Here is a 12,574-nt window from a genome sequence, read left to right on the forward strand (position 1 = left end):
CACTGCGGCTGGGAACCCATACCGAACCCTGATTGCAGAGCTAGGACAATTAGCGGGGGCAGCGGGGAGAGGGCCTGAACCAGGAGCCCCGGCAGCGGCAGTACCGGTAACATCCGCCGCAGCTCTGGTGGCCGAAGTCTGGGCCCCGCCCTCTCTCGTCTGCCCCCCCTCCCCCTGTCCCTACTCTTTCACCCTTTTCTCCCACCCCGACCCATTCGGAGACCCATCCGCTATGTATCCCTCATTAGTAGGGGTCCGAACAGGAATGGCAGACGTAAGATCTACGGAGGAACCCCCTCCTCTGCTAACTATGCCAGCGTGCGAAATAGGGATGAGACCAGACCCAAACATCGTGGGCGCCCCGATCCTGCATTTTGTGCACGTGCCGTGGAAGGAAAGTGAGTTGACCCCTATGGAGCGAACTCTGAAGCCACTGTTAACAGAGTCGAACCAGGATGGATTACTAGTCACCGCCTCAACCACCAGGACATAGGGATAATGTGCAACCAAGTGCTCCCATCCGGGGTTTGGAGACTGGCGAAGCTAACCGCCCAATGGCCAGATGACCGAGTGCAAGGCCAAAATGAAAATGATTGGAGAGCACTGATCCAAAGCATTCTTGATGCAATATGGGATGATCTTCAACCACCTGACCAAGATTGGGATAAAGTTTATAAAATCGCCCAGAGAAAGGATGAGAGAGCCGGAGATTTCTTGGACCGATTAACACAGGCTTTGGTTAGTCATGAGGGGTTTGCGGTTCGAGACGACATCCCGCAAGTAATGCTCACCAATTTGTTTATGGAAGGACTTTTACCTCCTGTTAAAAAAACATCTAAAGTATGTGATGTTCGGGTGGACGGTGTGGCCAGAGAACTAGTTATGCACTGCCGCTTGTCAAGTCACTCGAGAACTGAACTAAAGGAGGAAATGTTACAGATGTTGGTGCAAGAGAGAATGGCCGGTGATGGGAAAAAGGGCCGAAGCTCCAAGTATTGGCAGGAACGACAGGAGGAGGATTCAGACAGCAACGAAACAGACACCCCAGGATTTCCGCCCGAAAATGTTGGCCTAGGATGGGCGGTTGGGGCCAGCTGCAGGCCACGAGGGGGTACCTTGCAGTGCCCCCACAGTGGCCAGGGCAGGTACCAGGGCCGGTGGGGCCCTCGGCATCCCCTGCGCCAGTTGGAACCTGCTTCCAATGCGGACAGGCGGGATACTGGAGGAAGGAATGTCCTAGAAGGTAACAGGGTGGCCCGAGACTGAGGAGGGAAGGCAGGCAGCAGCAGCAGGGCCTGTCGTACCCCCTCTCCCAAAACAATATTGACTGGAGGGCGGGCCCTCAACCGTCTTCCCCCCCTGACAGGTGCACCTTCAGATGAGCCGACCTACAATCTGAGGATAAATGGTAAGCCAATGCCATTTCTAGTGGACACCGGGGCCACTCATTCAACTATTCGGGCTGATGCATTACCTAACGCGCCGATATCAGATAAACAGGTGAGGATAATTGGAGTGTCTGGACATCGCGAAAGTATTCCGTTATCAGAAGAACCAACGATACAATGTGGACCATTGGAGGAGCGACATGTTTTCCTCTTGGCCACAAACACTGGTAAATTTGTTAGGACGGGACTTATGTTATGCAAACTAGTGTGTGTAGTGCATTACTCCCCGGATGGGGTGGTCTTGGAAATGCCCTATGAGAATAGGGCAGAGGTTTTATGCATGTTGATGCGGCCCACCCTAGAGGTGTGGTGGTGGAGGATCGTTGCTCCCGAAATTAGGAAGACAATAGAGCACGCAGTACAGCAGGCGACTGAGATCGACGAGATCTTGGAATGGATGAGGGAGAAACAAATTGACCCTGTGGGAATTTTTTGATCCATTGCATTGTACAGCGTACTATGACCCTGAGGGAACGGATGAAGACTATGCTGACAAAGTAGAGGGAGAGTTGGGGCATCAGTGTGATTTGAAACTGGGAAAAGTATGGATAGGACCGAAGGGAAACAGTGTGGATGTACAGTTGACGGAAGCCCAAACGGAATTGACGCAACTTCGGGGGTGTTCAGTCCCACATGTTTCAATAACAAATGCGAGGGGTGTCGATTGGAAAACATAAGACCAATGATTGCTAGGCTAAAGCAACAAGGGATGTGGGAAACCATATCGACTAATGGGGGGAACGGGGGGGACTATCATTAAGTTGTACAATCGGTAAGGGTATTGTTGGACTGGGGTGTGGCCTGCAATAACGGGAGTGTTTGAGCAGGTGGCCCTGCACCCTACTGGAAAGAAGGTGCCGCAGGACTCCACAGACAGCCAGTGGAAGTGATTGAACCAGGTGCCCCCGCAGCTGTGGACGATGCACGCCAACGACGGCGGAAGAATCCACCACGCCAAGCCCGTTCGGGTCGCCATTGGTAGGGGAGGACCTTACCCCAAGGTGACTGAATACTGGTGAAAAACTGGAGGCGGACCACAGCGCTGCAGCCCAGGTGGACGGGACCGCACCAGGTACTCCTTGTATCACATACAGTGGTCAAGTGTGAAGGTAAGCCTTCGTGGATACACGCAACGCACTGTAAGACATTCCTACCACAGGGAGAAGACAATGAAGAAGTTCCTCAGACTCCTGGGGGTGATAGCGTTGGCCCATAAAAGCAGTGCGGAGGTACTGGAGAATGAGCATGAGCGGAACACCTATTGGCAGGTATCCAGACAGGTAGCTGCTGCCCTCAATAAAACGAATTGGTGTGCATGCCCAACAATTTGTTTTATTCAGGGCAGCAGCTACCTGTCTCGGTTTGGATTTCAGTTCGGATCCGCGCCGGTGCTCACGCCGAGGCAAAACCATTCACTCGACGGTGGTAAGGCACCATTCTACCGAGGAAGCTCACCTTTTTACGTGGCGCCTGGTGATCTTGCCGCCCCCCCCCCCTACCACCCCCAGCATTGAACTCTCCTCTCCCTCCACCGGACGGATCCTGACGACTATGCCAATTTGTCGAGGCACCATCCCCCAACAGGAATGACCACCTGACGAACACGGACAACCATCACTGCAACACCCCACCGATCTGGGCTTTATGGCAGAGTGGCCAGACGGAAGCCAAACAGTTCAATCTTGGTTTCACCAGACCACAGAATCTTGTTTCTCACAGTCTGAGAGTCCTTTAGGTCCTTTTTTGCAAACTCCAAGCGGGCTTTCATGTGTCTTTCACTGAGGAGAGGCTTCCGTCTGGCCACTCTGCCATAAAGCCCAAATCGGTAGAGTGTTGCAGTGATGGTTGTCCTTCTGGAAGTTTCTCCCCATCTCCACACAGGATCTCTGGACCTCAGCCAGAGTGACCATCGTGTTATTGGTCACCTCTCTTCCTAAGGCCCTTCTCCCCCAATTGCTCAGTTTGGCCGGGCGGCCAGCTCTAGGAAGAGTCCTGGTTGTTCCAAACTTCTTCCATTTAAGAATTATGGAGGCCACTGTGCTCTTGGGAACCTTCAATGCAGCAGAATTTTTTTTTGTAGGCTTCCCCAGATCTGTGCATCGACACAATCCTGTCTCTGAGCTCTGCAGGCAGTTCCTTCGACTTCATGGCTTAGTTTTTGCTCTGATATGCATTGTCAGCTGTGAGACCTCATATAGACAGGTGTGTGCCTTTCCAAATCATGTCCAATCAATTGAATTTACCACAGGTGGACTCCATTCAAGGTGTAGAAACATCTCGAAGATGATCAAGAGAAATGGGAAGCACCTGAGCTAAATTTCAAGTGTCATAGGAAAGGGTCTGAATACTTATGTAAATGTGATATTTCAGTTTTTTCTTTTTAATAAATTTGCAAAACTTACTAAAATCCTGTTTTCTCTGTCGTTATGGGGTATTGAGTGCAGATTGATGAGGGAAAAAATGAATTTAAACGATTTCAGCATAAGGCTGCAACATAACAAAATGTGAAAAAAGTGAAGGGGTCTGAATACTTTCTGAATACACTGTATATATATTGTTACGGTTCTCTACGCCGGCCTTCTTCCCCTTATCAAGGGGGGATTAATCCCCTTGTCTTTACTGGGCCTGGCGGAACCGAGACTTATTACGTCCCTCCCGGACACACGCGGCGTAGGGTTTCGGGACTACTTTTCGCTCGTACCTAAGTCCCCGCGCTGCCCTGGGAGCGAGGAAACAAGCCTCGCACGAACCACGTGTGGTTTGAGTACGCCGAGCGGATTGCGTACACGTGGTCCGCGCAGTCTTAATTAGTGGAACCCGATTGGAGCGATCTTATTCGTGCCACGCTTAGTCAATTGAGGAAACCACAGGAACGATCAAATCGGAAAGAAAGAACAAGGGTTTAATTATTTCCACACGTATATACAGTTTAAGGACGAAGAGACACAGAGTAATCCTTAAACAGTCTTAACTTATCCCTTGGACAACGGGCCCGTCTCACACTCACACAGGGGATTGCAGATGGGCAGGTGTTCCCCAACGCGTCCAGAGATGGTCCTCGTCCAGCTCTCCACGGGCCCCGGCACGTCCCGCGAAGATGGTGGCAGGCGAAGGCAGGGACTCGTAGCTTGTCTCTCGAACAAAGCAGATGATGGGGCGGAACGGTAGAGGGCGGACTTTAGCGCGGCTGGCGGTTACCCAGCCTTGTTCACTCGCGTGTCTCAAATGCGCTATTCGTTCTAAGCGCGTCTGGCTGCGCCCGCGTATATGTAGCGACCAACTCCTCTTTTTCAATACACTCCGAGCTGGTTAGCGTGTGCATTCTTGTGCAATGGTCAAGTTCATCAGGCAGCAGTCCTTTACAACGTGAGTCCTTTTATCTCTCTCTCTCGCAGCAAGTCCTCTCTCGCTTATCCGGCGTTCCTCTGCGAGTCCGTTGTAATGTCTTTCTCTCTCCTCTGCGAGTCCTTCTGTTATCAGTGTTCCACGCGCTAGTCCTTTTATCTCTCTCTCTCCTCTGCGAGTCCTTTGTAATGTCTTTCTCTCTCCTCTGCAAGTCCTGTCGAGGGCTTTTGCGCAGCGGTTCTTATAGCTACGCCCCCCCCGAACCTTCTGGAACTCACCTGACCCTTCTCACCACGCCCTCTCACGCCACGCCGCTGCCACCACCTCCGAGCTCTGATTGGCGGCTCGTGCTTACCGTCATTGCTTCTGCCGCTCCACCTCGACTCCGCCCCGATCCTCCTCTGCCTGCCTCATGTTAACTCACCCAATATGAACCAACGTTAACGCAAAAGGGATTGAGGCTACGGACGTAGAATGATCGGTGGCAGTAGGGCCTATTTTCCTGGCTCCTACTCAACGCAGAATTAACACTGGAAGGGAACTAAGCTTACAAATACAAAGGCATAACTATACTATTGCGAGGCTACATGTTGCTTGTGTGACTAACTATGGGGGACAGACTTTAACCTTTATTAAACTCACTTGACAGACTCAAAACCGCAACACTGCCCCCCCCTCCCTCGTCAGACTCGTCCCCGAGTCGAACCTACAAAAACTGGATCGGTTTTGAGTGTACAAACGCTCAAATAACGATCGGTTTTGAGAAAGACTTGGGACTAACTTTTAATTATGTGTGACACTTAGATGTGGTTCCCCCTAACATTTACTCTAACCCGTGTGTGCGACAGTTTTAAAACACTAAATATGTCCCACCTACTGCATTGAGTAGCTAACTAACAGAATCACGCCCACAGTTAACCGAATTGCGGAATTATTTTCAAACTAAACATCGAGCAGGTGGGCAGCATTTTATATACAATCACAAAACCTAACCTTATTTACAATTCTTTGACCCAGGACCTGTCCTTTTTGGAAAGAAGATTGGAGGGGAGAAAAGCACAGCAATGCACAAATACACAGTCATCAAAAGTTCACAGTTCACAATTCACATTTGCTGCTGTTGTCCGGCATCTTCTTCTTCCTGCATCTTCTGTGTGCAATAAAACTTACAGTTCTTCTTTCCTTGTACACCAATAATAAAAATGTACAAAACACGTGTTCGTTGTATTTGCCAGCAGGGCCAACCCTATGTGGTCCAACTGCGTGACTGATGCCACTCAAAACAAGTGGTCCGAAGATGCAAGGTGAGTCTGCAGCAAAGTGCTGCACAGCAAAGTGTAAGGCCACAAAACCTGTGGTCCATAATGTGTACTTTGGTAATGTGCAGCAAAGTGTCTGTAGCAGCAAGTGCTGCACATGTGCAGCAAAGTTATAACAAATGAAGGGTACGGCATCAAAGTGCCGCACAGTTCGTCTGCACAGGTGTAGCAAAGTGCAGCATGGGTGCTGCACAGTTCGATGTTGCTGCACAACTCCTCCAAAGTGGGTCCAAGGGTGGCGGGGAGAGACAAAGCACGGTCAGCAAAGCAGAAAGGGCGCAAAGGTACACATCAACACAAGGTAATGCAACGCGAGGGGTGCGGAGGAGCGAGCAGAGCAGACTCGTCCCGAACCGTCCGTACCTCTCAACGTCGGCTTACACTACTAGTGGGGCGGCTTAGCCCAAATATTCAAAATAATTGTGCATTTTGTGATACAAGCACCAAATTTGGCACAAATGTACATTAATATGTTGCGAACATTTTCAGATATTGGGCCACTTGAAATTCCGTAATTTTTTTTTTCAAATTTTTTCAAATTTCGTAATTTCAAATTTTTCGGGTGACACTGTCACAATTTCGGTCTTCGAGGCCGGCCGATAGGCAAAGTGTGACCGGAAGGGACGAGGTTCTCCTGACCACGTGGCCCTCGATCTGGGAAGCGAGAGGCGTTCCATTAGTGGATGCGCCCCTCACGCCCGACTTTTGGGCGGCCCCGGCAGGCCGTTTGTTTTGACGTTCCGTGACAGGCCCCGCACCCCCACCTCCGGGCCGACCGGAAGCTTGTGCTGAGTACATCATACCTGAACAACTCAGTGAGGCAGAACACAGCAGTGCACACCAGGGTGACCCCTTCAGTGCATAAACCAATTAACCTGTCCACTGCAGGGCATATAGAAATGAAGTTATTTTCTGCATATAATAATAATATAAGTTCAGTTCTATATAACAATTTCTGTTATCACCACTACCACTACAACTACCACTACTACAAGCTTTGTCTGGAATTTTGTGGACTAACAGACATACAGACAAGCTGGGATCAAAACATTACCTCCTTCCACCATTGAGTGTAGAGGTAAACATCATGGAAATTATATCATGCCCTAGATTTAATTCATGCTTACCCGTGTATTTGCTTCACTGGTTCACAAGGTCTTTTGCATACATGTAATTCAGACTCTCGTCTTCATTGCTGACCACACAATGTTCGCAACATATTAATGTACATTTGTGCCAAATTTGGTGCTTGTATCACAAAATGCACAATTCTTTTGAATATTTGGGCTAAGCCGCCCCACTATATCGGCCGGCCTCGAAGACCGAAATTGTGACGGTGTCACCCGAAAAATTTGAAATTACGAAATTTGAAAAAATTTGAAAAAAAAAATTACGGAATTTCAAGTGGCCCAATATCTGAAAATGTTCGCAACATATTAATGTACATTTGTGCCAAATTTGGTGCTTGTATCACAAAATGCACAACAGGTTTGCTATGCTGCTACACTATACAGTACCCTAGCCCTTCCTTATATTTACAAATTCGTCACTACGTTCTGTCTCCCATATCCCCCTCTAATTCCAAATTCGTCTTCCAATCCCTCCCAGGAAGGAAGAGATGGAACCAACACAATGTCACTCTACGTCGTGATGCGTCTTACTCACTCAAACAGTTTCAAAGCCCTGGTGTGGACTGTGGAGTTCCGTTTCCCTTGGTGAATGGATGTGGATGGCGCGAAGGGGATTCTCTTCCTAACTACTCTAATGACATTAACTCATTTACACGACCCGGCGTCATACCCTGCCAATTGGCATCTTTAAACGATGTGGTTCTAAAAACCAATTCCCATTGACCACTCTGCGGTGCCTATGAATTTGGGTCTCACTCCCCAATTTTTCAATCTGTGCCCTTGCACAATTTCGGGGCTGGGTCGTGTGGCTCCATTAGCAGGTCTACCTACCTGTGCACTTCCGCCACTGAAGTCGCCACCTGAGCTCACCTACTCCTGCGACTACCTAAACCAGGGAAGACCCCTCCTGGCACTCTACCCCTCTGATGCCCTCTCTGGCATTGGGCTACCCGGGTCCTTCTCTTGGATCCTCGGGCCCCATTGAACAACTACTCACAACTCTAACTGGCTCCCAGAGCCTACCTGCGGCCTCACCTGGCCGACAAACTACCAGTGGCGGGGTGCCCCAATAACCATACGCACTAACAAAGCCCACACGCCCAGCCATTTCATAGACTAATGCACCCAACCAAGCACTTCTTGCTACTTCCCGCACCACAGGTGTCAATATCCAAACAATTTACCTAAGCCCTCTACCTGGCTTTAAACTACCCACCCCGGGTATTCGTGAAGGGGTCCATCTCCCCCCATTCACTCCTTCGCACCATGCTTTCCACACCAAATTTTCTCACACACCAAATATCTTGCACACCACTTCTCTCGCACACCAAATCCACACACCTTTTGTGCTCTTACACCTTTTCCCATACACTCCAGCACAACTCCATCTGTCTCAATACACAGTTCCTCACACACACAGCATCATCTAGCTGACTACTTCCCCAAAAACTCGTGCTTCCCCGTCTTCCCTTATACTAAGCACACCCTTCGTCATTAACAACTAGCTAAGCTAACGACGTCCCCTCTACCTGTACAAATGTCACTAATTAAATCTTGTCTTCTACCGTCATCTAGTTCCCTAGAACTTTTTTTGAACCTTTTTAAAGGTGGTTTACCGTCATCTAGTTCCCTAACAATTAACCTAGCCCGCCCTCGGCTAGCTTCGGTGCCCCATGGAGGTAACCATCGCTGGTCCCCCATGTGCATGTCACTGCCAGCCCCCTAATCTAATGCTCATGAGCCCAGGTTGTGAGGAATGGTGATACCACCATTCCCCTACGCCGGGCACCATTCGCCAACATTATTGCTAATCGTCCGCTACACTGGGGCCTCTCGGTGCGGAAATACATCGCCGTCACAGCTCGGCTTCGAAAAGCCGAGCGATGCATGCGGGTGGTTGGTCGCCTGTAGGTTGGGTCCGTCCGGCATTTTCGATTCAGGGGAGGAGGCTTGGTTGGGCCAAGGTTCAGGGCTCCATCCCTACACGAGGCCTTGCGGTCCCACGCACGATGGCCCCAACCGCCCACGGTCGGAGCACCACAGCTGCCAGGGGGCGCGGCTCCAACCTCTCCTTCCTCCCCTTGAACCGTGCCGATCGCCTTTACTGCCACGACGCGGCACCAACCATACAGGGCGGGGCCCGGCACGAACCGTGCACGCCGGTCCTTGTGAGACCGCCGCGGCGCCGATCCCCGCCGCACACAAAGCACACCACGCACCGAGGGCTCGCGTCGGCTATACGTCGCGCTAAAGCTAAACGCTACCCCGGTCTGCGTCGATGCTTGAACCGCGTTCTCACCACACACGACCTGTTCCACTCTCGTACACCGTGGCACTCCAGCGCCTCCCATACACTCCCTACATTCCGTTACTGCACTCTCCTGTGCATACTCTTCCCTTACACACTCACGCTGTTCGCACACTCTGTTATCGCACACCCTCGCGCACATCCTGGCGCTCTCATACCACTCACACACTCCTTTACACACTCTGTAACACCATCGGCCATCGCACACCCTCGTGCACACCTTTGTTACACACTCGGTAACAACCACGGGTGTGCACTCTTCTGGTACACACCCAATCACGCGCTCTGGTGTGCACTCCTGCACACTCTCTACAACACGCTCTGGTGTGCACTCTCTCTCACTCTCCTTGGCCATCGCACACTCTGTTTCACACTCTTCTTCGACCCACTCCTCCCACATACACTCGCGCTCCGGTGCACACTTCTTTCTCACACGCGCGCCATTCGCTCACGTACACCGCACAAAGGACCTTCCACGAGCGCCCGGGCTTCGTCTCGATCCCAAGCGCGCCAAAAACCTTTTCCCGCCATACACTTTCGCGCCATACACACCCCAACTCACCTTCGGGACCTTCTTCTCCGGCAACACCTGCACACCTTTCATTTGATTAGCAAGCCCGGCATCACAATGCAAACACAGACTTTGAGGACATTCCATTTCTTCCTTCTGTGCTATATCCTCTATTTCTGCCGTCTCTTCGGCCCCAATTTCAACTATTTCTTTTATTTCTTCTATTTCCTCAACGACCGCCGGTGCGCTTAAAATTTGCTTTTCCCATTCGGCGGCCGTCGGCTTTTCCACACCCCGAGTCGCGATTTCTATTCCCTCGGTCAATTTAGCCGCGCTCTGCTCTACCCCGCTCTCCACGCGTTCTTCACATCGCGTTACCCCGTCGCGTCCCAATGCGACCTTCTCGCTCGGCTTGCGCCCAAACTCCTCCCCCATCTCTTTTATTTCCCGGGTGGATTTGTCCATTTCCTTCTTAGAGTCATTAATAGCTGCATGTCAAAACCCGCCTGCACAGTGGGCTTGGCTCCCGCCGCCACGTGCGAGGCGCCGCCATTACCAGTTGCCGCACCCTGATCTGCTTCCACTACCAACTGCCTCTCCTAGTCTTGCTGTGGGTCCTGGGTCATTAATTTTTCATTTTCTACCCCCACCGGCATTTCACCGCTTTGGCTAGCATGGCACGAATTTAATTTTGGATTTTAAAACTAAATTTCGTCCACTCGCAATTTCAAGTGCGTGAAGCGCACTTCAGGTCCAATCCCACTCCTGACACCAATTGTTACGGTTCTCTACGCCGGCCTTCTTCCCCTTATCAAGGGGGGATTAATCCCCTTGTCTTTACTGGGCCTGGCGGAACCGAGACTTATTACGTCCCTCTCGGACACACGAGGCGTAGGGTTTCGGGACTACTTTTCACTCGTACCTAAGTCCGCGCGCTGCCCTGGGAGCGAGGAAACAAGCCTTGCACGAACCACGTGTGGTTTGAGTACGCCGAACAGATTGCGTACACGTGGTCCGCGCAGTCTTAATTAGTGGAACCCGATTGGAGCGATCTTATTCGTGCCACGCTTAGTCAATTGAGGAAACCACAGGAACGATCAAATCAGAAAGAAAGAACAAGGGTTTAATTATTTCCACACGTATATACAGTTCAAGGACGAAGAGACACAGAGCAATCCTTAAACAGTCTTAACTTATCTCTTGGACAACGGGCCCGTCTCACACTCACACAGGGGATTGCAGATGGGCAGGTGTTCACGCATCCAGAGATGGTCCTCGTCCAGCTCTCCACAGGCCCCGGCACGTCCCGCGAAGATGGTGGCTGGCAAAGGCAGGGACTCGTAGCGCGTCTCTCGAACAAAGCAGATGATGGGGCGGAACGGTTGAGGGCGGACTTTAGCGCGGCTGTCGGTTACCCAGCCTTGTTCACTCATGCGTCTCAAATGTGCTATTCGTTCTAAGCGCGTCTGGCTGCACCGGCGTATATGTAGCGACCAACTCCTCTTCTTCAATACACTCCGAGCTGGTTTGCGCGCGTGTTCTCGTGCAATGGTCAAATTCATCAGGCAGCAGTCCTTTACAACGCAAGTCCTTTTATCTCTCTCGCTTATCCGGCGTTCCTCTGCAAGTCCTTTGTAATGTCTTTCTCTCTCCTCTGCGAGTCCTTCCGTTATCGGTGTTCCACGCGCTAGTCCTTTTATCTATCTCTCTCCTCTGCAAGTCCTTTGTAATGTCTTTCTCTCTCCTCTGCGAGTCCCGTCGAGGGCTTTTGCGCAGCGGTTCTTATAGCTACGCCCCCCGAACCTTCTGGAACTCACCCGACTCTTCTCACCACGCCCTCTCACGCCACGCCACCGCCACCACCCTCGAGCTCTGATTGGCGGCTCGTGCTTACCGTCATTGCTTCTGCCACTCTTCCTCGACTCCGCCCCGATCCTCCTCTGCCTGCCTCGTGTTAACTCGCCCAATATGAACCAACGTTAATGCAAAAGGGATTGAGGCTACGGACGTAGGATGATCGGTGGCAGTAGGGCCTATTTTCCTGGCTCCTACTCAACGCAGAATTAACACTGGAAGGGAACTAAGCTTACAAATACTAAGACATAACTATATTATTGCGAGGCTACATGTCGTGAAAATCAAGCTCAGACACGACTTGACCTCTGGGTAGGTTTTAATATCATTTAGATCTGCAGTACATCCTGTAAGAGTACATGCAAGCAACAGGCATTAAATCAGAGCATTTCATGAGCAGCAAAGGTTGAATACAGGTGCGTACAGGTGGTATATCTATAATTGAGCTTGGGATATATATAGCAGAATCGTTACCTTTCTATGGAAGCCCAGCGGAGCGATAGAGTTACATTTCGATTATGGATGTACATCTCCTGTCTGCGCTGAAATGGCAGTCTCTTATATATAGAAGCCGCGAAGGTGTCGCGTAGCGGCCATGAGGAGAATAACATCAGTGGCGTAACTTGGATGTCGATTTCATCACACTACATGTTGCTTGT

At 50.8% G+C, this 12,574-nt stretch overlaps 1 protein-coding gene across 2 annotated transcripts in view; it reads left to right on the plus strand.

The window, feature by feature from the left end:
• TBC1D20 (TBC1 domain family member 20) overlaps positions 1–12,574 on the plus strand; it is a 48,398-nt gene that overhangs the window by 7,143 nt on the left and 28,681 nt on the right. The window lies entirely within an intron of this gene.

The sequence above is a fragment of the Myxine glutinosa genome, chromosome 10 (genome assembly GCF_964187855.1).
Source record: "Myxine glutinosa chromosome 10, kmMyxGlut1.1, whole genome shotgun sequence".
NCBI classification, from domain to species: domain Eukaryota; kingdom Metazoa; phylum Chordata; class Myxini; order Myxiniformes; family Myxinidae; genus Myxine; species Myxine glutinosa.